Source organism: Pistacia vera, unplaced genomic scaffold, assembly GCF_008641045.1.
Source record: "Pistacia vera cultivar Batoury unplaced genomic scaffold, PisVer_v2 Contig321, whole genome shotgun sequence".
NCBI classification, from domain to species: domain Eukaryota; kingdom Viridiplantae; phylum Streptophyta; class Magnoliopsida; order Sapindales; family Anacardiaceae; genus Pistacia; species Pistacia vera.
This window is the reverse complement of record NW_022196137.1, coordinates 158533-184117: the sequence shown is the minus strand read 5'-3', so window position 1 is coordinate 184117 and position 25585 is coordinate 158533. Positions and strand designations below refer to the sequence as shown.

Here is a 25585-nt window from a genome sequence, read left to right as displayed (position 1 = left end):
AAGAACATTCTTGTCACTTCACACAGTATATATTAATAAACGTAATTATGTGTTTGTTTATTTTTCTGAATTAAAAAAAAAAAGTTAACAATTGTTCTTAAATTTGAATATGAAAATAATGATAATAAAGATCCAAATTACATTACTAATTCACCCTTATATTACTATTAAATACACAAATAAATTACTTCATTAATAATTAATTAATAAAAAAATTCATGATTGGTGAAAATTTAGAATCGTTGTTTGGTTGCTGGAGACCCGTTGCCCGCAACTGGCTTCCCTCGTTGGAGAGAATCCGACAACAAAATTGATACTGAAATGATGCTTCGGAGACGATCTACATATCCAAGTAATATTCATCGGCCAAAAGTTCATATTTTAACTTGACCGTTACTTTCTAATCTTAATATTACAAAAATATATTAGAGTTTACAATTATATTAAGATATATGTTCAAATCGTAACAAGAGCTTCGCTCTGGCACTGGTGGTGTCAATTGACACGCTGCTCTGACGATGGTGGCTGTCATTGATGACCGGTGGATGTCACCTTGATTACAAAAATTGTAAATTTTTTGAATACAAAATTTTATTCAATTTATTTATTAATATAAACCAAACTAGGGGTGAAAAATGTATTTAATAAAGTTTGGTGGGAAAATGTTATTCAGCTTCGTTAAAAATTATAAAATCAAATAATAAAGGGTATTATAGTCTTTTTGTAGCTTTTCCCCTATCAGGTAACAAATTTCATTGACTGAGATTGACAATAGGTGGGAAATTGTTTTTTCTCAAAGCTTATAGGTAAAACATGTGTTTACCGAAAACCTTGGGGGGGAAATTGTGACTCACTCAATGCTTTCTTAATTTATACTTCACTCTGAAGTCGGACTATTTTTAAAGTTTACTCATTACACGCTCTCATTTATCTCTATCAACAAGTCAGTTTTGTGCGATCTAAAGTTACAAGGCGAGTTTCAAATCGTTTATCTCTATCAAGAACTCAGTTTTGAGTGATCTAAAGTTACAAGGTGAGTTTTAATTCATTTTCAATAATTTAATTTCAACTCAGGATAACTTTAATTATCTTCTGCTTTTAGTTGGTTCAGATTTGTGGTGTATGTTTTGATCTTCTGGTTTCTGTTATTATCTACTTGTAGCACTACTTTACTATTACTTGATTTTCTGAAGATAATATTTGATACTAATATCTGTGAGCTAAGGGATAGTCAACTGAAAGTCAACTAATATCTGTGAGGTAATGAATCACTTTTCAGATCTTACAAGATGTTCATCAATCTTCATATATACACACACACACGCGTAGGTGTTAGAGATTTTGAAAATATATGAAGATTGTTGTCATTATTTTACTTGCAGCACGACTCTACCGGTATTTGATTCTCTGGAGAAAGTATTTGCTTTTGCTTTATATATTTGAGGATATATTAGCTTACAGAAAATAAGGTAATTCCTAGCTCTTTGGATCTTTCATTGGTGATCTTCTGAATTACGTTTTGGTTTTAATTAATGATCATTATATATATATATGTGTGTGTGTGTGTTCATTAATCTTCATTTATGCTCATAGGTGATTCAGATTTTGCAAATTTATAAAGATCTAAAGCTACCACACCACCTCAGGTGAATTTCGAGGTCAAAATTTTCCCATTTCAATACGATTGTTTAAACATGAATCTGAAAATAATGATAAACATAGATCCAAATGGAATTTACTAATTCACCCTTATATTTCTATTAAATACACAAATAAGTTACATTCATTAATACTTAATTAAAAAATTTTACATGATTGGTGAATATTTTGAGCCACTGGTTGGTTGCTAGTGACCCACTACTGGCAACCGGCTTCAGCCGTCAGAGAGAGTCCGACAACAAAATTGATATATCATAAATTGATTTTTTTAACATAGGACAACTTTTCAGTCCCAACAAATATATCATAAGCAATCTAAATCTTCAATATTAAGTTGAAATTTTTCAAATTTTCTTCAAAAATAAATACACCAAATAAGGCCAACATGGTGGCTCATTTGCTAAAGAAAAGTAGCTTTTTGATTGTTTTTATACATTATCTTTTGTATTTAAAATTAGAGATGGCAATAGGTCGGGCCAGGATTAGGTACCACTTGGCATGGGCCTAAGCCCGACCCATGACAAAGGCCCAATCCCGATCCGGGCCCGTCATGGGAATGACGGGTAAAGCCCAAGTTCAGCTTGATGGGCTTTTTGTAATCTCAGTCCCGGCCCAAGCCCGCCCATTTTTATAATGTGAATTTTTAAATATTAATAAATTTTAATTTTTTTATCTATGTAGGATAATTTTGTAATTATATATATAGTATAAGGGTAATTTAGTGAAATTGTCAGGTTGGGACTGAAGACATACCCATTCTCGACCCGTACTCAAGGGTAGGCCTTAAAATCAGTCACAAGCCCAAGCCCAAGCCTGCTAACATCGGGTAAAGCCCAACCTTTTGGGATGGGACGGGTCGGGCCGGCTACCCGGAAATACCGGGCCCATTGCTATCTCTAATCTAAGGTTTAATTGAATAACAAAATCTGCCTAGCATTTTAATAATACCAAAGTTTTTGTTGATTGGAGAAATTTATCATGGTGATTGAAGAATTTTGTTCCGGTGATATGAATAATTTGGTTGGTTGGTTTTTTTTTTTTTTCAATAAATGAATTTTATTGTGGTGATATGAAGAATTTTGTTGGGTAAATTACTTTTAATTGAGTTTCTTTATAGGCGATAAATTAATTTGGATTTTAGATTTGGATTCATTTGTTAGTTTTTGATTAATTTGGATTAATTGATTTGTTTGATTAATTTGGAATAAATTAATAGGTCAGACTATTGCAACACAAATTATTAACTTAAAATGAGACACAAACTAACCACCCTTCATTTAAATCTAATCTATTGGCTCATGTGAATTAAACCTTGTAATTAAATTTTGTATTTTTGGGTGATCCCACAACTTTAAGAAAACTCTTTATCTTTCAAAGAGATTTCAAATAGTATTGATCTTGTATTTTGAAAGAGAAACAACGTGAATTCATCACAAACTTTGAATTTTCTATTACAGAATTGAGAATTAATTAAGTTTTTTGTTATGCGTGAAAACTGAGTTTATTGGTGTAATATTGCAAGAGAAGATTTTTTTTCTTCATTCAATTCAATAGAATATGAAGGTTTAATGAGAATTTTGGAAGAAATTACTAAAATTTTCTTTAAGTAGATTAATGGCTATTGCGTGTATGGGTTACAGTGATTGAAGAAAGAGACAGAGGGTTTCTCTTTGTTTACCAAAATAGCATTCAATTTATAAGAGTAGTGACATTATTGAGTGTAAGTTACATGTAAACTCTTTTTACTCAAATTTATATGAACCCTTAGATTAGATTTAGATGAAGGGTGGTTAATTTGTGTCTCATTTTAAGTTAATAATTTGTGTTACAATAGTCTGACCCTAAATTAATATGGTAATTTTTAATGAGGATAAAATAAGTAGTTTAGTGGTCAAAGTCGATTAATCATAGATGGACACTTGAAAGAAAAAAAAAGGGTAAAATTTGCTAATTTTTCAAACTATCGGATGAAATGGTTAAAAGTTCTGAAACGAGGGGTGAGAAAAATATTGAACAAAAGAAAAGGTGAAACACTGTAATTCGGACTTTATAGTTTAATACAGAAGTCTTTACAGACTTGGTGGGTCATTCCACTTAGAAAGACAGGGCCAACCTTCATTGCGTATTTCTCAAGCTGACTGGACTAAAATGTTTTTTTTTTTTTTTTTGACTTTACTCTTTATCCTTAAGTTGGACTGATTATGAATATAATGTGATAGAGATTCATTTGCAGGAAAAACATCGATCACTCAACTAATTTGGTATGATCATTTATGATCTTTAAACCTTGATATAATAATTTACTTTAAATGTGTCCATGATTATTTTTTGCTTTTAGTTCTTTCATTTCACGTTATTTACTTGCAAGATTGATTGAGGACATATTCAATTAGAGAAGAAGGTGAAGAGATTTTGCATTAAAGATCTGAAGTTACAAGGTCAGGTGAATTTCGTGGATACAATTTTCATGTTTCAATATAATTACTTAATAATCTTTGAACATCATCTTGAAAACACTTACTTTTGTTAATGTTTATCTTTCTGATTTTACCTTTATCAACCTCATGTTTAATCGATTTTCGATTTATTTCAATAATTTCAGTAATTTCTTTTATTAGGCAATCTAATAAAATTGAAGTGAGGGAAAAGTAAATCAGTTGGGAGTTGTTAGTTTTGATTGTGTGTGAGGTATATTTCACTTGATACTGTATACGTGTATGGGATAGTGAACTGGAGTTCTCATCCGCAGCTTTCATACTGGATGCATTCTGCTTGAACATAAGGTAAGAAAATTAACTTTTATGCTTTTCCATTCTCTTTAATTATGTTGTTTTAATGGAGCTTAGCAGCTGTATATCACTCAGTGATTAGAAATCTTATCCCAAGACATGTAGCATTCATGTAAAATTGAAGAAGAATTGTAAAAGATTGCTGAAAAACACCAACCTTTGAACCAATAATTGCTTCAAGTGCACCCTAGAAATTAAATTAAAACTATTAAAGATCAAGGACATGCCACAATTACAATGTTCTAGTTGCACCAATTCCAATGTACAAATTGATTAAAGGATAAGAATTTGTAACGTTGATCTATCAGACTAAAATGTGTGTTTTTACTTGGTTATGAAGCTAGGCTTTGCGAATTGTGACTCACATTCTCAAGCCTGTAAGGGATAGGGATTTTGCAAGTATAAAAACATCAGTATCTACTGTTGAGATGAGTTTTCAAAATGTATAGCATATTCATCCTATTTTCTAGATATAAATACATTTTTTATCCTAATTGTAACATTAACATATAAATACACAATTTATTATTCTTTCATTATTACCAAGAATTGTATGTTGAATACATCATAAAATGACTCTAAGTATCATTAATGTGTATGTTCGCTCATCTTCACGCTAATAGCAGGGAACAAAAGTTTCAAGTCTCAAAGTGAGGTGCCTTTTTCTAGGTTGCAACCTTCCATTTAGGTATGATTTTCTTAAGATTTATGAACTTTGTTATTTACTTCTATTACTATTTGTCTTCTGGTTTGTGCTAAACCAGATATGTTAATTCTTCCACTTTCAAATATTTTAATTTACAATTCTAAGAAAGAGGCAAATTAAAAGATTAAGGATGAGGTAAGATAGATAAACAATTGCTTGTGCTAACACCCCAATAGCCGATTGAGATTCTTTATTCATAATTTTGATTAGCTAGTTTCTTGTCTATCATTTGTAGCTTGTTTGAAAATTCTGTGGCGATATCTATCTAGTGAAATTCCAAGAAGTTATTAAAGCCATCCCTTTACTTGAGAAAGTAAGCTAACATTTTTTTCTTTTCTTTTCTATTTCATTCTCTTTAGCCCCTATTAAGTCAAAATCTTGGTTCCGCCACTAAATATTGCACATTCAATTAAGCATTACTATATAATTAAGTGTTACTGTATTGATTTGGTATTAAAATTATTAGGATTTTTGCATTAAAAATCAAAATTTTAAAATTTTTAATGACGAGTATGTGTAGAATATAAGTATCAAGTGCACATTTTTTTTTTTTTAACTTTTTGTAAACAACTTTATCATTAATATTTTTTGGGGATCTCAGTCAATACAAAATCTAACTCTTCTTTTATTGTTTAGATCATTTAGGTAGTTCATCATTTTTCAAGTCAAACTCTTGCTTCTTCAAGATAATACTTTTGACGTTAAATTGTCTTCTTAAGGTACTGTTTCGCACATTGAACTCTCTTATGATATTTTAATGCCATAATATAATATCTTTTTAAATATTATTCTTAACATTGATACAAATTTCTTAATATTATATATTTTTTTTTTAAGTCTGAAGGTGTATGACTTTATATCTTAACTGATGAATTAATTGGAAGGAATTGTTAAAATTTGTGTGAAAATGTTTACGACTTACTTTATATAACCTTTTGTGGGATCGATAAATTTTAAAATTTTGCATCGTTATCAAAACTATAACACTTCTATCATACAGATTTATGATGCTTTTACAAAGGGTTTTGATAATATCATGGATAGGGGTGGCAAACATCCCCGTCCCCATCCCTGTCCATTCGAGGATGGGGCTAGGATCCCCAAGCGGGGATCAAGCATCTCAATAGGAACCCAATCCTTGAATTTAATTAAAAAAAAAAAAAAAGTATTTTTTTTTTTACTTAGGGTATGTGTTTTCATCCCCCTTCCCGAAATCAATTCAGGGATGAGTTTTCATTCCCATCCCCTTCTTGTCTTCGAAATTGACATCGCTTCATGGAGATAATTTTAATCTTTCTAGGGGGCCATTAATCATTCTTTTCTTTTAGTTTGATAAGTCAACTCTCTGAGCAAACGTGTTTGAGTGGAATGGTATATATTACTAAATGTATTTGTTTTCACCACTTATCATTTATGTCAAAACAATTTTGGTGTTTAGGTTATTTGTTTTTTCTGAATTAAAAAAAAGTTAACAATTGTTACTTAAATTTGAATACGAAAATAATGATGATAAAGATTCAAATTAAATTACTAATTCACCCTTGTATTACTATCAAATACACATAGATTTTACATTATATTCTGAAACAAATTACCTTCATTAATGATTAATTAAAAAAAATTTCATAATTCATTTTAAGGGCTGAACATAAAAAATATCCAATTTTTGGAAATCTTTCAACTAAGATCTCTCAAATCAATTTATTTTCTATTTTATTCTAGTCATCAAAACAATTTGGTTATTTTTAATTTTATTCTTAGAAAGAAATAAGATAAATAATTTTCTGTATACTACATTTTTTTACACGAACACTACACCGTACGCCAAAGTGTCTCGCAACAGATTCTTTAAGAACAACCAAATTTGTTACCAATGGGATCCAAGAAACAGAGCACTTGAATCCATTTTGTTAACAATTAGAGGACCTATTATGCTTCAGAAACCCACCACAAATCCAAGAGCCATGCTCGCATAGAACCATTCCACTTCCTGTTCATTACCATCTTTTGCTCCCATTTTCGAAGTTGGTGTTGGAACAATCTCTGTATAGTTCTTTGGAAGGGGAAGTCCACAAGTTCATTGTTGAAAGAAGAGGATGTTCAAGGCTTTCTAGTTGGATGCTAAAGGAATTTCCCAGTCCAGTTATTATTGGATAAGTTCAAAATATTAAAAAATGTCAAACTTTCACATACTTTGTGGGATGTCACCGAGAAGCCGATTTGGGGAGAAATCAACGGACTCCATTGAACTCGTAGCACCGATGTTCTCAGGAATTCTTCCATTAAAAATTTGTGATAAATTCAAAGACTGCAACGCCATAAGGTCGTCCACTTCGTAAGAATTTCTCCTGAGAAACTTATTTTCGTGTAAGTCTAGCTTCTTCTAAATTAAAAATGATATTAAAATTTCCTCTTTTCCTTTCATCACAGAGATACATCCTCAGTAATGGTAGTACCATAGATGGTATATAGTTGAACAAGTCATTTTTCATCATAGCCTTCCACTAAATATTAGACATCTTGGTAAGATCTCATATCACAAAGAAATGGAAAATTGACCGGACAAGAATTATTGGAAAGATCAAGTGCAGACACATTGGAAGGAAAAGAGGTAACTTATCCACTTAAATCAAATTAATAAAGTTTAACACCATCATCTGTCAAGTTTGGAATCCTCCATAGATTATTTGTGAGATGGATTCAAATAATTTAATCCAGAAAGAGATTTCCAAACAATTACAAATGGTATCTGAAATACCCTGACTTGGTATATCAAGATAAACTAATTGCTTTTGCCAAAAACCCAGAATGAAAACTGAGGCCCTAAATAACAACATTCAACTCTAAATGTTGAAGTTGGGAAGGAAAAACTGGATCAGGATAAGCTTTGATCACCTGGGAGTTTCTAGATGCATAAAACAAGACAATCTAGTAGATTATGACCTGGAAACAAATCCATTACATTTGTTATAGGAAAGATCTAGAAATTTCATGGACAAAAGTTTTCCGAAAGACAGTGGATCTCTTCTTGTTCATTCTCTGAAAGCAACATTAGGAACAAACACTAGGATTATCCTGCGAGGTTTTTGCATAAGAAATTGATATATAGATATATTGTGCTAATAACTTTGTTACTCCTATTTTGATAACCTGATATCTAACCAATAGCAACAAGTGCAAGTGGAACCAAAGCCCACAGAAGCTTATTAAACTGGAGAGAGGAAGCAGTGTTGAGGGCGGGACGGGTGCAGTCAATGAAGAGGATGCTGACGGCGATGAAGGATAATTAGGACTAGCACTTGGGCATAGAGAAACTGGAGTCCACTGATCTCAACCTTCTGTCCGTCTTCACAATGACTAGGAACGCCGCATAAAAAATAGTGGTGACCAGATTTTGAGGGTGATGGAGTCGGAGCAATTGTGTAGGTAGCCATAGGAGATGCGGCATTACAGGACTGGAAATCTTGATGTGTACTTCCTTTACACTGTGAAATTGAGTTGTGTAATATAATCTTACATAATTGAGGTACATAAACAAAGTACCTAACATATAATAAATCTAGCTGCAGATTCCCAAAACACAACCAAATTTTTCCCCCAGGCTTTCGGCTATCCTATGTAAAGAAATTTAATAAAGTAAGTTCACATGATCATCCGAATGAAATTTCAGTAAAGTGGTTGCATTCTTGTAAGGTTACAAAGATTTCAAGTCACAAGTCACAAAGTTACTTTTTCTACTGTTTTTCTTCTGATTTCTGCTAAGAACTGAATATCTTAAATCTTCCCACTCTCAATATTTTCAATTTTCTTTCTAGGAAAATTATAAGATTAAGTGGGAGAGAATATATTTAGGACTTGATTGTGTGTGCTAAAACACCGATGGGCCATCAATTTTTTAATCATAATGTTATCTTTCACTTCGAGCTTCTCTCAAATTAGGAGCTGATATTGATCTGGTTAAGTTATAAACTAATATTGAAGTTGCAAATTCTTTTATAATTAAGTCACAAGTCTATGTTATTCAAATAAATAGCTTGCGGTGAATAATCTCAAATCGATCAATATGAACAATTAACTGCTTATCACTGAGGTCCACCAACGTCAATAATGGTATAATGAATAACCAAAACGGGATTCTCCATTGAGAGAGATTTTTTTTTTTTTTTTTTTGAGATAAACCCAGAAATTGTTTGGGAAAGAATAAAAAATTGCAGTCCATAGATGAGATCCCCCAAGCTAACAACTTGGACAGGCCAAGGCAACTACAAAAGACCAAGAAAGGAAAGAAAATCTATCCTTTACAAAAAGGCTAAGCCTAAGACACTAAAGAATCAAACACTTCAAACCCAAAAGAGAATATCCCTGCCCAGTCGAGAGCCACGGCCTAAGACCAGCGCATCAACAAGGAAAAAGTCCCGTTCATTCGTAGTCCGCAAATTCTGCCCCAGCCCAATCTCCTTAGCAAAAGAGATTGAACCTTCGTTGGTTGATGGAGAAGAGGCTACTGTTGGAAGGGAAGTTACCATGAAACCAGGCACAACTAAGGTCGACGCCAATCTCACATGACCGGTTAAAGTATCTCAAGTGACTCGATCCCATGAGCAGCAATCAGTATCCTCTTTCCAAGAGATTGTTACTTCCCCTGCTTTTCAAGAAACAGGACAGTATGTTTAAAGAGAAGGGGATCATGCTTTGATTTTATGCAAGATGGGGATTCTATCAGAGGAGATCACAAACAATGGTGCGATTTTGTTTTGCATGCCAGTGTATTTACCAGATAAATTGAGAATTAGTCCAAGTAAAGAGCAATAGGATAAATATGGAAAGAGACGCTCCAACTAATGTAAAGAGACGATAAACTGAGGTACTCACCAGTCAATGTAGCAGCGGAAGAGAAACAGAGTATTTTACTTACCATTTTTGTTGTATTCTTGTAGCTTTTAATTAATGATGAACAGAGTATCTACCAACTGCTTGTGGAAATTCCCAACGTTACTCACATATCTTAAAAGTTCAAAACAAAGACTATGGCTATGTTCTGTTGATTGAAATTTCTTTTGATTTTTCAGTCGGCTCCACTGAATCATCCAAGAATAAAGGATCTAATTTTGAAGGGATGAAAAGTTTTGAGCTTAAAATTAAGCTTGATCAAGCCAAGCAGCAGCTGTAACGAGTTTAGTAAGCTGTAAGCAGCAGCTGTAAATATAAAGTACAGGTCAACTTTTCTATGGCTTTCCTATGTTCTAATCACATACTATACTAAAAAGCTAATATACAAGATTTTGAGATCTCTTTTATGACTACTTAAAAACAATGAAATCTACTATTACCGATCAGCTATTTAGCGAGGACAATATCATAGCCAATTCATCAACTCTTAAGTAATAAGTTCTCATGTGGCATTTTACAATTTTCTAAAAATTAAAAAAGAAAAATAGGGGTTTGGATATATATAATTAACTCAATAATCACAATTTTAAAAAAAAATCAGTAGAGTTTATTTAGAGGATAAAGTAGTTGTAAAATTTAGTAACTTACTAATTATATCTTAAATGATATAACAAATGACATGTTTTTAATAGATAACGTAAACTAATTAAATTATATAATACTCGAGAATCTAATATTTAGCAGTATAGTTTTAATAGATAAGTTAGACTATGTTAGATTGTGCTAGCACAAACCAACTATCAAATTCTCTCATGTAGTACAAAATCTCTCATTAACCCAAATTTAAAAAAAATTTGAATCATAAGAGGCATTAGGTTGGTGGAGTAAAAAAGGGACTGGAAATGGGAAAATACCATTCCCTTGTTGGTTCAAAGAATTTCAACAAGAAAAGGGATTCCAATCCACTTTCCTTTAAAAAGTGGTGTTGGAAAGAATGCCCATTCCAGGGGCATTTTGATTCGTGTGCGAAAAATGCGCACCTTTCCCTTGTTTCAAATATTTTTTCCTATTTTAACCCTTAAATAGTTATAAATTTCTTTAATTATTTTATTTAATAATTATAATAGTTAAATTAACTATTGTTTATCCCTACAGTTACAACTATGACAATCGCCAACCTACTATCGTTACTAGAATCACACTTCTAACATCGTCATATTATTATTGAATATCCGAATGGAGGATTTGATTGAATAAAGCTAACAAATTATTAAAAAGAAAAAGGGAAGGTAAACTAAATTGAGCACAATTTTTTGGGTGATTTGTATGTATTAACAATAGAATATAATTAGTCATATACATTACATAATTATTTTACTTTAACAAACAATTATCAGCTTCCTGTACCTTAGTTGAAAAGGAGGCCCATTGACCAAACAGTAAAAGTGAATTGTATTATTGAATTACTGAAAAGATGTAAGTTTGATACTCTCTCCCCTTGGTACATCAAATGGTGGCAGACATGGGGCATTCGCTAAAGAAAATAAGGGGAAATTATTAGCTCAGGGTGTTTTTTAACTTTTTGTGCATTGAAAAATAGGGGTTGTGGCGAGCAGGTGGGTCATTCTCCTCAAAAGGATAGAAAAGAAGCTCATTAAAAGATATAAACTTGCCATAAATCTAACAATTAAAAATAAAAAGAAGGTTTTTCCGATCCTTTTTTCTTGGCAACTTCCAGTGTCGCCTTTAATCTTTTCTTTCAATTTGGTAAGTCAATTCTCTCAGACATGGTGGGTCATGAATTCCACTTACAAAAGCAGAGCAAAGTGTTTCAGAGGAATTGGAAAATTGATCTCTGAGTGAATGACATTTTTCCACCCAAGTGTGTACCGTAATTAAATTGTCACTCATAAACTTTGAAAATTATTTTCTCACCCATCAGACGTTAGTTTTAACACTAAAAGAACATTCTTGTCACTTCACACAGTATAATTATAAAAACGTAATTATGTGTTGTGTATTTTTCTGAATTAAAAAAAAAAGTAACAATTGTTCTTAAATTTGAATATGAAAAAAGATAATAAAGATCCAAATTACATTACTAATTCACCCTTAATTACTATTAAATACACAATAATTACTTCATTAATAATTAATAATAAAAAAATTCATGATTGGTGAAAATTAGAATCGTTGTGGTTGCTGGAGACCGTTGCCCGCAACTGGCTTCCTCGTTGGAGAGAATCGACAACAAAATTGATACGAAATGATGTCGGAGACGATCTACATCTCAAGTAATATTCATCGGCCAAAAGTTCATATTTTAACTTGCCGTTACTTTCTAATCTTAATATTACAAAAATATATTAGAGTTTACAATTATATAAGATATATGTTCAAATCGTAACAAGAGCTTCGCTCTGGCACTGGTGGTGTAATGACACGCTGCTCTGACGATGGTGGCTGTCATGATGACCGTGGATGTCACCTTGATTACAAAAATTGTAATTTTTTGAATACAAAATTTTATTCAATTTATTTATTAATATAAACCAAACTAGGGGTGAAAAATGTATTTAATAAAGTTTGGTGGGAAAATGTTATTCAGCTTCGTAAAAATTATAAAATCAAATAATAAAGGGTATTATAGTCTTTTGTAGCTTTTCCCCTATCAGGTAACAAATTCATTGACTGAGATTGACAATAGGTGGGAAATTGTTTTTTTCTCAAGCTTATAGGTAAACATGTGTTTACCGAAAACCTTGGGGGGGAAATTGTGACTCACTCAATGCTTTCTTAATTTATACTTCACTCTGAAGTCGGACTATTTTAAAGTTTACTCATTACACGCTCTCATTTATCTTATCAACAAGTCAGTTTTGGCGATCTAAAGTTACAAGGCGAGTTTCAAATCGTTTATCTCTATCAAGAACTCAGTTTTGAGTGATCTAAAGTTACAAGGTGAGTTTAATTCATTTTCAATAATTTAATTTCAACTAGGATAACTTTAATTATCTTCTGCTTTTAGTGGTTCAGATTTGTGGTGGTATGTTTTGATCTTCTGGTTTCTGTTATTATCTACTTGTAGCACTACTTACTATTACTGATTTTCTGAAGATAATATTTGATACTAATATCTGTGAGCTAAGGGATAGTCAATGAAGTCAACTAATATCTGTGAGGTAATGAATCACTTTCAGATCTTACAAGATGTTCATCAATCTTCATTATACACACACACACGCGTAGTGTTAGAGATTTTGAAAATATATGAAGATGTTGTCATTATTTTACTTGCAGCAGACTCTACCGGTATTTGATTCTGGAGAAAGTATTTGCTTTTGCTTTATATATTTGAGGATATTAGCTTACAGAATAAGGTAATTCCTAGCTCTTTGGATCTTCATGGTGATCTTCGAATTACGTTGTGTTTTAATTAATGATCATTTATATATATATGTGTGTGTGTGTGTTCATTAATCTTCATTTATGCTCATAGGTGATTCAGATTTTGCAAATTTATAAAGATCTAAAGCTACCACACCACCTCAGGTGAATTTCGAGGTCAAAATTTTCCCATTTCAATACGATTGTTTAAACATGAATCTGAAAATAATGATAAACATAGATCCAAATGGAATTTACTAATTCACCCTTATATTCTATTAAAACACAATAAGTTACATTCATTAATACTTAATTAAAAAATTTTACATGATGTTGAATATTTTGAGCCACTGGTGGTTGCTAGTGACCCACTACTGGCAACGGCTTCAGCCGTCAGAAGAGTCGACAACAAAATTGATATATAAATTGATTTTTTTACATAGGACAACTTTTCAGTCCCAACAAATATATCATAAGCAATCTAAATCTTAATATTAAGTTGAAATTTTTCAAATTTTCTTCAAAAATAATACACCAAAAGGCCAACATGGTGGCTCATTTGCTAAAGAAAAGTAGCTTTTTGATTGTTTATACATTATCTTTTGTATTTAAAATTAGAGATGGCAATAGGTCGGGCCAGGATTAGGTACCACTGGCATGGGCCTAAGCCCGACCCATGACAAAGGCAATCCCGATCCGGGCCCGTCATGGAAGACGGGTAAAGCCCAAGTTCAGCTTGATGGGCTTTTGTAATCTCAGTCCCGGCCCAAGCCGCCCATTTTTATAATGGAATTTTTAAATATAATAATTTTAATTTTATCTATGTGGATAATTTTTGTAATATATAATAGTATAAGGGTAATTTAGTGAAATTGTCAGGTTGGGACTGAAGACATACCCATTCTCGACCCGTACTCAAGGGTAGGCCTTAAATCAGTCACAAGCCCAAGCCCAAGCCTGCTAACATCGGGTAAAGCCCAACCTTTGGGATGGGACGGGTCGGGCCGGCTACCCGGAATACCGGGCCCATTGCTATCTCTAATCTAAGGTTTAATTGAATAACAAAGCCTAGCATTTTAATAATACCAAAGTTTTGTTGATTGGGAATTTATCATGGTGATTGAAGAATTTTGTTCCGGTGATATGAATAATTTGGTTGGTTGGTTTTTTTTTTTTTTAATAATGAATTTTATTGTGGTGATAGAAGAATTTTGTGGGTAAATTATTTTAATTGGTTTCTTTATAGGCGATAAATTAATTTGGATTTTAGATTTGGATTCATTTGTTAGTTTTTGATTAATTTGGATTAATTGATTTGTTTGATTAATTGGAATAAATTAATAGGTCAGACTATTGCAACACAAATTATTACTTAAAATGAGACACAAACTAACCACCCTTCATTAAATCTAATCTATTGGCTCATGTGAATTAAACCTTGTAATTAAATTTTGTATTTGGGTGATCCCACAACTTTAAGAAAACTCTTATCTTTCAAAGAGATTTCAAATAGTTTGATCTTGTATTTGAAAGAGAACAACGTGAATTCATCACAAACTTTGAATTTTTATTACAGAATGAGAATTAATTAAGTTTTTTGTTATGCGTGAAAACTGAGTTTATTGGTGTAATATTGCAAGAGAAGATTTTTTTTTCATTCATTCAATAGAATATGAAGGTTAATGAGAATTTGGAAGAAATTACTAAAATTTTCTTTAAGTAGATTAATGGCTATTGCGTGTATGGGTACAGTGATTGAAGAAAGAGACAGAGGGTTTCTCTTTGTTTACCACAAATAGCATTCAATTATAAGAGTAGTGACATTATTGAGTGTAAGTTACATGAAACTCTTTTTACTAAAATATATGAACTAGTTAGATTTAGATGGAGGGTGGTTAATTTGTGTCTCATTTTAAGTTAATAATTTGTGTTACAAAGTCTGACCCTAATTAATATGGTAATTTTTAATGAGATAAAATAAGTATTTAGTGGGTCAAAGTCGATTAATCATAGATGGACACTTGAAAGAAAAAAAAAGGGTAAAATTTAATTTTTCAAACTATCGGATGAAATGGTTAAAAGTTCTGAAACGAGGGGTGAGAAAAATATTGAACAAAGAAAAGGTGAAACACTGTAATTCGGACTTTATAGTTTAATACAGAAGTCTTACAGACTTGGTGGGTCATTCCACTAGAAAGACAGGGCCAACCTTCATTGCGTATTTCTCAAGCTGACGGACTAAAATGTTTTTTTTTTTTTTTTTGACTTTACTCTTTATCCTTAAGTTGGACTGATTATGAATATATGTGTAGAGATCATTTGCAGGAAAAACATCGATCACTCAACTAATTTGGTATGTCATTTATGATCTTAAACCTTGATATAATAATTTACTTTAAATGTGTCCCTGATTATTTTTTGCTTTTAGTTCTTCATTTCACGTTATTACTGCAAGATTGATTGAGGACATATTCAATTAGAGAAGAAGGTGAAGAGATTTTGCATTAAAGATCTGAAGTTACAAGGTCAGGTGAATTTCGTGGATACAATTTCATGTTTCAATATAATTACTTAATAATCTTTGAACATCATCTGAAAACACTACTTTTGTTAATGTTTATCTTTCTGATTTACCTTTATCAACCTCAGTTTAATCGATTTCGATTTATTTCAATAATTTCAGTAATTTCTTTATTAGGCAATCTAATAAAATGAAGTGAGGGAAAAGTAAATCAGTTGGGAGTTGTTAGTTTTGATTGTGTGTGAGGTATATTTCACTTAACTGTATACGTGTATGGGATAGTGAACTGGAGTTCATCCGCAGTTTCATACTGGATGCATTCTGCTTGAACATAAGGTAAGAAATAACTAAGAAAGGAACAAGAAGAGAGGACTTTTTATTAACAATGAAGATGACTTTGATGGATCAGCTCACATGCACAACATATATATAGATTTTTAATTAGCACAAGCGACAGCAGCCATCCAAGTTGGGACAAATGGGCAGCCTCAATTAGCTCATCTTTTTACACAAATGAGTAGACTATATCAGATTCAAACTTCACCAAGTAGACTTTATCAGTGCGTTGAACCATTCAATCTAACCACATACATATATCCGTGTTTGTGGACAGTTATTGTCTTTAGTGGTTGGAAAGTTGTTGAATGGCAAATTAATGGACAATGATATATGCAAAATATGGTCACCTTAAACGTCCCTCAAGTTAAAATAGTGATCCCTTAGCTTGCTTAACTATAAGTAAAAACACCGTCGTCCTGTTCAGTATAATAGGTTCTGTCACGTATAATGTCGGTTGACTGTGTAATATAAGGATGGGTGAAACCCTGATCGAATATATGATTTAACAAGTTTTACAAAGTTAATATTGAACGTGATCAACACTAAAAAGGAGAAAATTGATGAAATCAATGAGAAACTATACAGGAAACCAGAGATGGAGAGAGAGAAACTTGGACAAAATTTACTCTTTTTACTCTACAACAAAACCCTGGTGTCATATCATATGTACCAACAAAACTATCTATGGAATCCCCCCTAAAATTTTCTCTCCATCCGAAAAATAGAGCTAGAAAGTTTCTCATCATCACTGGTCAGCAATTCATTCACTGTCTATAATCAGATGTCCCTCCTCGTGTCAATTCACTTCAGGAATGCTCTGAAGAGCCGGCCGCCATGACCGGTGATGCGACTCGTAACGATCACTGACGTTCATCAACTGGACCAAAACTTGCTGCACAGACAACTCCTTTACGTCCACCTTCCCCAGCAACTCCTCCAGCTGCTTCTTAGTGATCTTGATCTTCACCTCCGTCGTTCCCGTTGTTGAAGACGACGTAAATCCAAGCTTATAATTACCCCCATCGCCACCACCTCCTCCCAGTAGCCCCTCCTCCTCCTCCNTAATAAAATAATATGAAATTGAAATAAAACATCTGAAAAGCTAAACTATAAAATCTGAAACTTGAAAATATTTGAGAAAGAATTTTAAGTTATTGGTGCATCATATCATTCAAAAAATCTTCTAGCGGATAAGTCATTAGTGTATCATATCATTCATACAACTATCTAATAAGATATATTTTTAGATAAACCAATTATAATATAGGTGATTAGGTAAAGACTTCTAGTAGCATAACATAATAATATTGACAATCAAAGACTCTAGTAGTATAACATAATAGTAAAAACTCTCTATAATCATAATGTTGGGATCAACTAAATTTATTATTATGAGGAGGTTATAACTTAATAAAGGTGTAATTACAAGAATTATTTTTTTGATTAAAAAATTATTGTTTTCATTTCTTATTTTATAATTCATGTTTTAATAGGGGTTTAGACATATATAACAAACTCAATAATCACAGTTTTTCAAAATGTGCAGGCTTTATTTTTGTCTTGTTAAATACATCTTTACAGCGAAATTTTGAGAATAAAAATTAATGGTAATGATATATATGAGAATATCTCAAAAAGAATATGGTCTAGTGAATTATACGATTGTGTGCATTTATAGGCTTCAAACCTATCTCAAATATTTTGGTCTTTGTAGTTTTGGCTGCTTCAGGTAAAGATTTGAGGGCTTTCCACAAGTTGTAGCTTGGGCTCATATGTGGTTGTTAAAGACTTAAAACCCAGTGGGGCTTCGGACTTAGAAGGTTGAAGCCTAATAACCAAAGGGTTGAAGGCTTTTCACAGTACATCATATCAATATGGTTCCATTTCTTGAGTGAAGATGATAGAAAAACCCTCTCTTAGGGATACTCGCTGAGGACAGCGGTGGAGACGAAGGTTCTGCGCCCATCCTTGAAAATTGCCAACCATATTCTTTTGCCCTAGCTTGTCTACTTGAAGGTTGACATAAACATAATGCAACATAATTCATATTTTTTGAGATTAGTTTCTAGTTTCTACAGTTATTTCTGTAAACCCCCATATTTTCTTTAAACCCCCTTCCCTTCAAAAAGCGGTAGTTGTTAAGAATGTCATTCTAGGGGCATTTAGTTTTGGAGTAATACAACACCAACAATATTTTTTTTCATAAATTTTCTCTCACAATCCTGATGTGATAACTTGTAATTAATTAGTAGACCTATGTAGGACCCATGTGGGATCTGTTGTGAACTGATCAATTGCAAATTATCACGTCAGAGTTGTGAGAGAGGGTTGTTAATGTAGTTTTTTTCTTAGTTTCGTATGCGGAAAATGTCCAATTTCCCTTGTTTCAAATTTTTCCCTACTTTAACCCTAAAAAGAATTTATTAAAATTTTAATTATTTTTATTTAATATTTAAATTAAATTATTGTTTTATCCTTACGATTACAACCATGACAATTGCTAGTCTATCATCATTACTAGAATCACACTTCTAGTATCACTGTGAAGGACAAGTGGTCACCAGTCATATTATTATTTCAAAACGTTTGGTAATAAAAACCAACAAATAATTAAAAAGAAACAATTATATAAAAACCATGAATTGTTCTAGTGCTTGCTTCACTTCTTGTTCTTCACAAAGAGAATCAACACCAATATTGGACGTGCCCAGATGGATATTCGATCAAATTTTTATGGATAAACCATTTTTTTTATCTTTTTTAGCTTCCATAAAATTGAAAATACATATACTATATATAATTTTAAAAGTGCTTTATGAACTGAGTTTGATTGCTTGTTAGACAACAGAAAAGGGAGAAGTCGTTAATTTAGCAATTAAAATCAGATATCAAGTTGTTATCATCAAACAGTTAAAATAAGCCATTAATCTTGTGAAGCGATATAATTATGTTAAAAAATAAATTTATAAGAGATCTTGTGAAGGGAAAGTAGAAAATTATTTTCTAGGTTAAGAACTCCTTTTGATTGATTCAACCCAGAAGATAAAAAGTGCATAATGGATCCTGAAAAGTTATTGTTGGAAAGATCAAGTTCAGAAACTCAATTTGTTAGTAGAAAGATCTAGACTTTCCAAATATGAAAGTTCTCCTAAAGACAAAGGAATAAGACCGGAAATAGAGTTAGCACTTGAAAAGAAATTCCTGGATCCGCTACTGCCTGATAGTCGAGTTAACGTATCCTCAAATTATGGTATCAAGTCAACCAAAGTTCATCCGACAATTTTACTATATCAATCCATTCTAATCAAGAATTTCGGTATAATACTAGGGTAATGTTACTCCACCCTAAATATAATGGCTATTATTGGGGTAACGGTACCGTAGGATTGTAGGAGATTTCTGCTCATAGAGCAAAATGAAAGGAGTAATGCTATGCTCACTCACATCTTACTAACCATCTTACTATCTTTGTAAATATAACGCATAGTAGGGTACCAACGCATAGTGGTAATATGTGTATTTTAATAAAGTAGTAAGATGGTTAGTAAACTGTGAGAACACAATATTTCTTAAGTGAAAGAATTGAAGGTGGGCCCATACCTTCTCTATTCCCGGCCCAATTTTTAGCAAACTAAGTGTAAGCAAGGCATAGTCACACATAAAATAATGAGTGGGCACACAAATGGGTTTTGAAATCATTGAAAGGCCAAGAAGTAGAATATAACCTATGCTCATTTAATGTCCAATTAGAGGAACATATAATAAAAAGGCATCATAATTAGATAATAATGTACAACCCTTTTGGAGAAATCTTATATTAATTAATGCATGTTTTTGCAAGTGTCCTAAGTAGGTGAAATTGGACTGTGTTTATTTTAAACTTATTTATGAATTTCATAAGGGTAATTGATTAATTTGTCTACCTTTTTCTTGCTACGTAAAAATTATTTAAATAAAAATCATGATGATCATATCTCTAGTCCCCGCTTAACATTTGGACCATTCAAATGCATAATGGAAACCACTCAATGAGCTTATCTTGGCTTGACTAGCCCAAAAAAGATATAAATAATAAATATAAATATTGAAGTATTAAATAATTAAAAAGGGTTAAAAAAAAAAGTTTTTGGGTGTTTATGGGTGCCCTTAATTTTGAGATGATGTAAGGAAGAAGCATGAACAGAAGAATACAATAATGCAAACTATTTTTCATTTGGATGTATTTATAATATATTGTAGGGCATGCTTTTGTTTATCATTGTCAAATACAAATATTGATGATTTTTTTTTTTTATTTGAGAAATTTATCCAAAGAGCAAAGAGTATCTCAATTGTTTCTTGAATACAAATTTCATGATTTCACACTATTTGACACTATTTAGTTCAAATAAATAAAAAAATAACTTAAAATAACAAAATAATATGTATTTTCCATTAAAAAAACCCACCTTCTAATAGTTTAATATAAATAAAAATTATTAAAAAAGATTCAATCTAATATAAACAAATACCTTGTAATAATTATCTCTCCTTTTGTGGTTTGATGACAAACCTTTTTACTATTCAATTAGCTATAGATCTGTCCTCGAGATGAAGAAAGGCTATTACAGGATTTTCCCCAAAAAAAAATTTTTTTTACTTATAATAATTCACTTCTTTACAATCATGTGTCTATGCTTTCACCAATACACTACTTAAAAAGTGAATCAATGGGTGATTTTCTAAGGCCCCACACATAAATATCTATGGACCCACAAACTTTTGGGCCCCGTGGATTAGAAAAAAGGGTTAAAAAAAGAAAATTAAATATTTTTTCAAAAAAAAGGCCATTACAATTGTGCATTGACCCTCTAGATGTCTAACTAGTGGGAGGCCAAAAATAATGTACTGCAATATCAAAGACACAATTAGACAAGTAATTGCTTTTTAATTAAGATTACTAGCCGCAAAAGGGAGAGATTGGTGCCAAAGATAGGATTAATTAAGGATATTAATTAAACCTAGATCTATAAGTAAGTCTAAGCTACGTAAAATTGTAAAGGCTCTATAATAATAATGGGTGCATTGATTAGTATTTTGGATAGAATTTTGGGATAAGATTGGATAGTTGGATAAGGTTATGATTAGAAAGGATTTACAGATATGTGGTTGGTGAGTTTTGACCTTGATAGTGTGTTGAATATTTGATTAATATATTTTTTATAAATGATTTTAATATAATATTTGTTGAAGTTGTTAAATAATGATTATTATATATATAACTTACAAGTTACATTTTAATAATTCTAAATATTTTATTGGTAATTTTGTCACATGTAGATATTAAGAAAAAAAACTCCTATTAATTTCAAGTACAATCCAACATTAAAAACATCATATTAATACATATATGACAAAAGTACTAATTATCAACCGTTACAATCATCTTAACATAACTCCATTACAAACTACAAGAAATAAAATTCAAACGTATCATAATCTTTCAAAAGAGAACGCGTGAAAAAGGGGAAGGCTGACAAAAAAAAAAAAAAAAAAAAAAAAAAACTCAAACGATCAAGCTGTCAGAAAAGTGTTGGAATAGAATTTTGAAAATCCTATGTCTAAATATTGAACCAAACAGTATTCCAAATCTGACCAAAATATGGATGAAAATATTCATCCAAACGTAGCCTTACTTCCCATGCTTTCCAAGAAAACAGGGGCATCATGTTACAAGAGAAGGGGATCATTCATGCTTTGATTTGTTTATGCAAGATGGGGATTCTATCATAGAGATCACAAAAATGGTGTGATTGTATTTTGCATGCCAAGTGTATTAATTACAAGACAACTCGAGAGATTAGTCCAAGGAAAGAGCAATAGGATTATATGGAAAGAGACGCTCAAACTAAATGTAAAAAGAAGAGAACATCTACGACTTGCATCTCCTGGGGGATAACTGAAGTACTCACCATTGAAGTGAATATAGAGGCGGAAGAAAAATAGAGTATTATCACCTACTCCCCTGAAGTTCCTTAATATCCTTATACCATCATTGTATAAGAACCATCTAGGACTCACCTTCACATTTCAATAAATTGTCACTATCTGCCCCTCATGGCCTCATCCTTTTTTTTTTCTTTTCTTTTCTCTAACAATTAACTGCATGCTTTTAACACAAAATTGGAATTAAAATGATTTAATTTTCTAAACAAAATTAAAAACAAAATAATATGAAAAAAAGAATAAAAAAGTTATGTAAATTGAAAAATCTGAAGTTTTATAATAAATTTTGTAGACCTACTATATTTACAATTTTGGTAGGTAGAGAATATCCAATGGCGGCAGGAGCTGTCTTTATATTCTTCTTCATGCGTTAATTTTTTTTTTTTTTTTCCCAATTATCATAAAGATGTATATTTTATTGATAAGTTGTTGAAGAAAATGCCTGGAGTTATTTAATTATCAATTAATTTATTGAATTTTGTAGCGTATGGTCCAAGTGGTTATTGTTAAGTGAGTTAGAATTAGAAATCAAATCAAATCAAATCAGCTCAGTCATGTTGAATGTTTGACCTGAAAAATAGATTAAATGTGTTTACTTGACTTAATTACAAGCTTGATTCAACCATGCAACAACAATAATAATCATAATCATTCCACATATGTCACACACGTTCTTATAACCTATTATACTAATTCAAATTTGAAACAAATCAAAGATATTCGTAAGAGATAAATAGATAATGATTATATATGTAAGTTTATAACATAAATTGTCACGTGTAAATGTTCTTATATACTATTTAAGTGAAGATAATGTTTTGGTCAAATTTCTTATATTGAGAAAATAAAAAAATGAACCATTATTGGATGATTTGATAGTGAAAGAATAAAGAAAAATCTAATATAATTTTTTACATTCGAGTTTTTTTTATGGTAAAAGAATAAAATGAAGATTTAACATAATCTTTTGAATTTGAATCTCTCTGACTGCTAATAAGAGTACTACTATAGTTTTTATCCAATAATTTTAAAGTCTTAATAGATTAATTAAGGTATATATAAATAGACAGGAAGACTCTCCCTAATAAAAGATAAAATAAAATAAAAAAAGAGTTGGGTCTTCAACGTATAGTCATGCTAATTAATTAGACTAAATTTATAAAAAAAATTAGTTTGATGATTGAATATGAAAAGTCCCACCTTGTCAGGCAATGATGAAGAGTGGAAAAATTGAGCAGCCACCAACTTCATCTTATTTGGCAGGAATTATTATTCTTCAAAATAAAAAAATAAAAAAAATAGAAAAAGTCGATATCAGATTTTGTAACAATTGGGCAACCACTATCTTATTGTAGTACAGACAAATTTTGGCAAAAAGCACTACGTGTTTACGCATGTTCAAATTGAAAATTGCAAAAGCTCATGGTTAATAATATGTCAATGCTCCAATGCAGAAAATTGAAACGTGCATTTTTTTTTTTTCCTATTTTTTTATTTTATTTTAATAACTGACATTATTTTTAATTTTTTTTTAATATATTAACCCTAAAGTTAATATAAACCAAATTAGGGGTGAAAAATATATTTAATAAAGTTTGGGTAGAAAAAAGTTATTCAGTCTTATTAATAAAGTTAACTTCTCCCCTTGTGGTTGTATGTCAAACCATTTAACCATTAGGGTTAGTTATATGTAAAGAGTCTTGTGTTTGAGTTACAGGGAAGGTATCTGTTACATTTATGCAGTAACTTGGTCTATTGGGTTTATAGGGTGTTCTGTGACTGAAGATTAGAAATTAAGAATGTTCCGTGACCCTGAGGATTAAGCAGACTTTAATATAGGCTTGGATTACTCGGGTACCTACAAAAATTATAAAGGGTATTATAGTCTTTTCATAACTTTACCCTATCAGGTAACATATTCCATTAACGAAGATTGAAGACAGGTGGAATATTGTGATTCACTCAATGGTCAATTTACAAGAAGTAATATTGTATGTGAAGATTAGGTTGAAGACTAGTTAATTGAGCAATGAACCGAATTGAAATATTGAATTGATCTTATCCAAGATTGCATGCTTACTAACTTGATGTTTCAGTAAACGACCTAAACTATATAAATAAATAATTAAATAATTGATGCATAACTTTGACAAACATATATGATGTTCTATGTTTGAATATATAATTGGATTTTGTTATATATATGACTATCCCATTCAACACTCTTGTTTAGGTGCTTGCTCTCATGTTTATCTTCAAAATCTATCTTGGAAAATTGGTCATCCCTTGAATGTTGTTCATTTAATTTGCATAATGAAAAAGAAGTAGATCATTTAGCAGATTTCGGCCAAAGAGTCCATGGAGGTATCCATTGAAGAAGATCATTTTCCTTCCAAAAAAAGAAGATCTGAACAAAACTGTGGAAACAAAAGAGGTTTGAGTGAAAAAAAAAAGCATGAATTCCACTTTCAGTTTAAGCAAAACAGCCCAGTTTATGAAACTTCTTATCTGGATTGGAATTAAGAAAATTCAAAGTTGAAAATATTTAAAGAAAAGAAGAGAAATATCCATATCCATGTCAATTCAATAATATCTATGGACACTAATCAGAATACCCTGATAGCAGTGGCGGATCCAGCCACTTTTTGGCCCACCCTCAAATTTTTTTTTTAATATTAATATGTATAATTTATATATTTTGGCCCATCCTAACAAAAATATTAATGGATAAAAATAGTAATGTATAATAAATTTTTATTTTGGCCCACCCCTGGATCCGCTACTGCCTGATAGTCGAGTTAACGCTATCCTCAAATTACGGTATCAAGTCAACCAAAGTTCATCCGACCATTCTACTAATCAATCCATTCTAATCAAGAATTTCGTATGAATAATACTTTGGGTACTAATGGATGAGTACTAATTTGTGTACTAACTAAAGCATAGTACCCGTACTATGCGCATAGTACGGGTACTATGCTTTAGTTAGTACACAAATTAGTACTCATCCATTAGTACCCATAGCATCACTCATTTCGTATAATACTAGGGTAATGTTACTCCACCCTAAATATAATGGCTATTATTGGGGTAACGGTACCGTAGGATTGTAGGAGATTTCTGCTCATAGAGCAAAATGAAAGGAGTAATGCTATGCTTACTCACCATCTTACTAACCATCTTACTATCCTTTGTAAATATAACGCATAGTACGGGTACCATACGCATAGTACGGATACTATGTGTAATTTTAATAAATGTAGTAAGATGGTTAGTAAAACTCGTGAGTAAACACAGTATTTCTGAAGT

General features: G+C 31.4%; 1 protein-coding gene and 2 long non-coding RNA genes across 26 annotated transcripts in view; all 3 read left to right on the top strand.

The window, feature by feature from the left end:
* The window catches only part of LOC116137227 (disease resistance protein At4g27190-like), a 90023-nt gene that overhangs the window by 41360 nt on the left and 23078 nt on the right, over positions 1-25585 (top strand). The gene's annotated exons all lie outside the window — the stretch shown is intronic.
* On the top strand, positions 905-5908 carry LOC116137230. Of its 12 annotated transcripts, none has more exons than XR_004129147.1 (9): positions 905-1033; positions 1163-1260; positions 1383-1469; positions 1594-1646; positions 3893-3920; positions 4028-4097; positions 4278-4442; positions 5075-5136; positions 5791-5908. It is a non-coding gene; the product is annotated as an uncharacterized LOC116137230 (long non-coding RNA). The 12 variants fall into 12 exon arrangements; XR_004129138.1 differs by lacking the exon at positions 5791-5908 and adding an exon at positions 5390-5443; XR_004129145.1 differs by lacking the exon at positions 5791-5908 and adding an exon at positions 5390-5443 and having other exon boundaries at positions 5072-5136.
* Positions 13542-15962, top strand: LOC116137232. Its single transcript, XR_004129150.1, has 3 exons — positions 13542-13596; positions 15757-15784; positions 15887-15962. It is a non-coding gene; the product is annotated as an uncharacterized LOC116137232 (long non-coding RNA).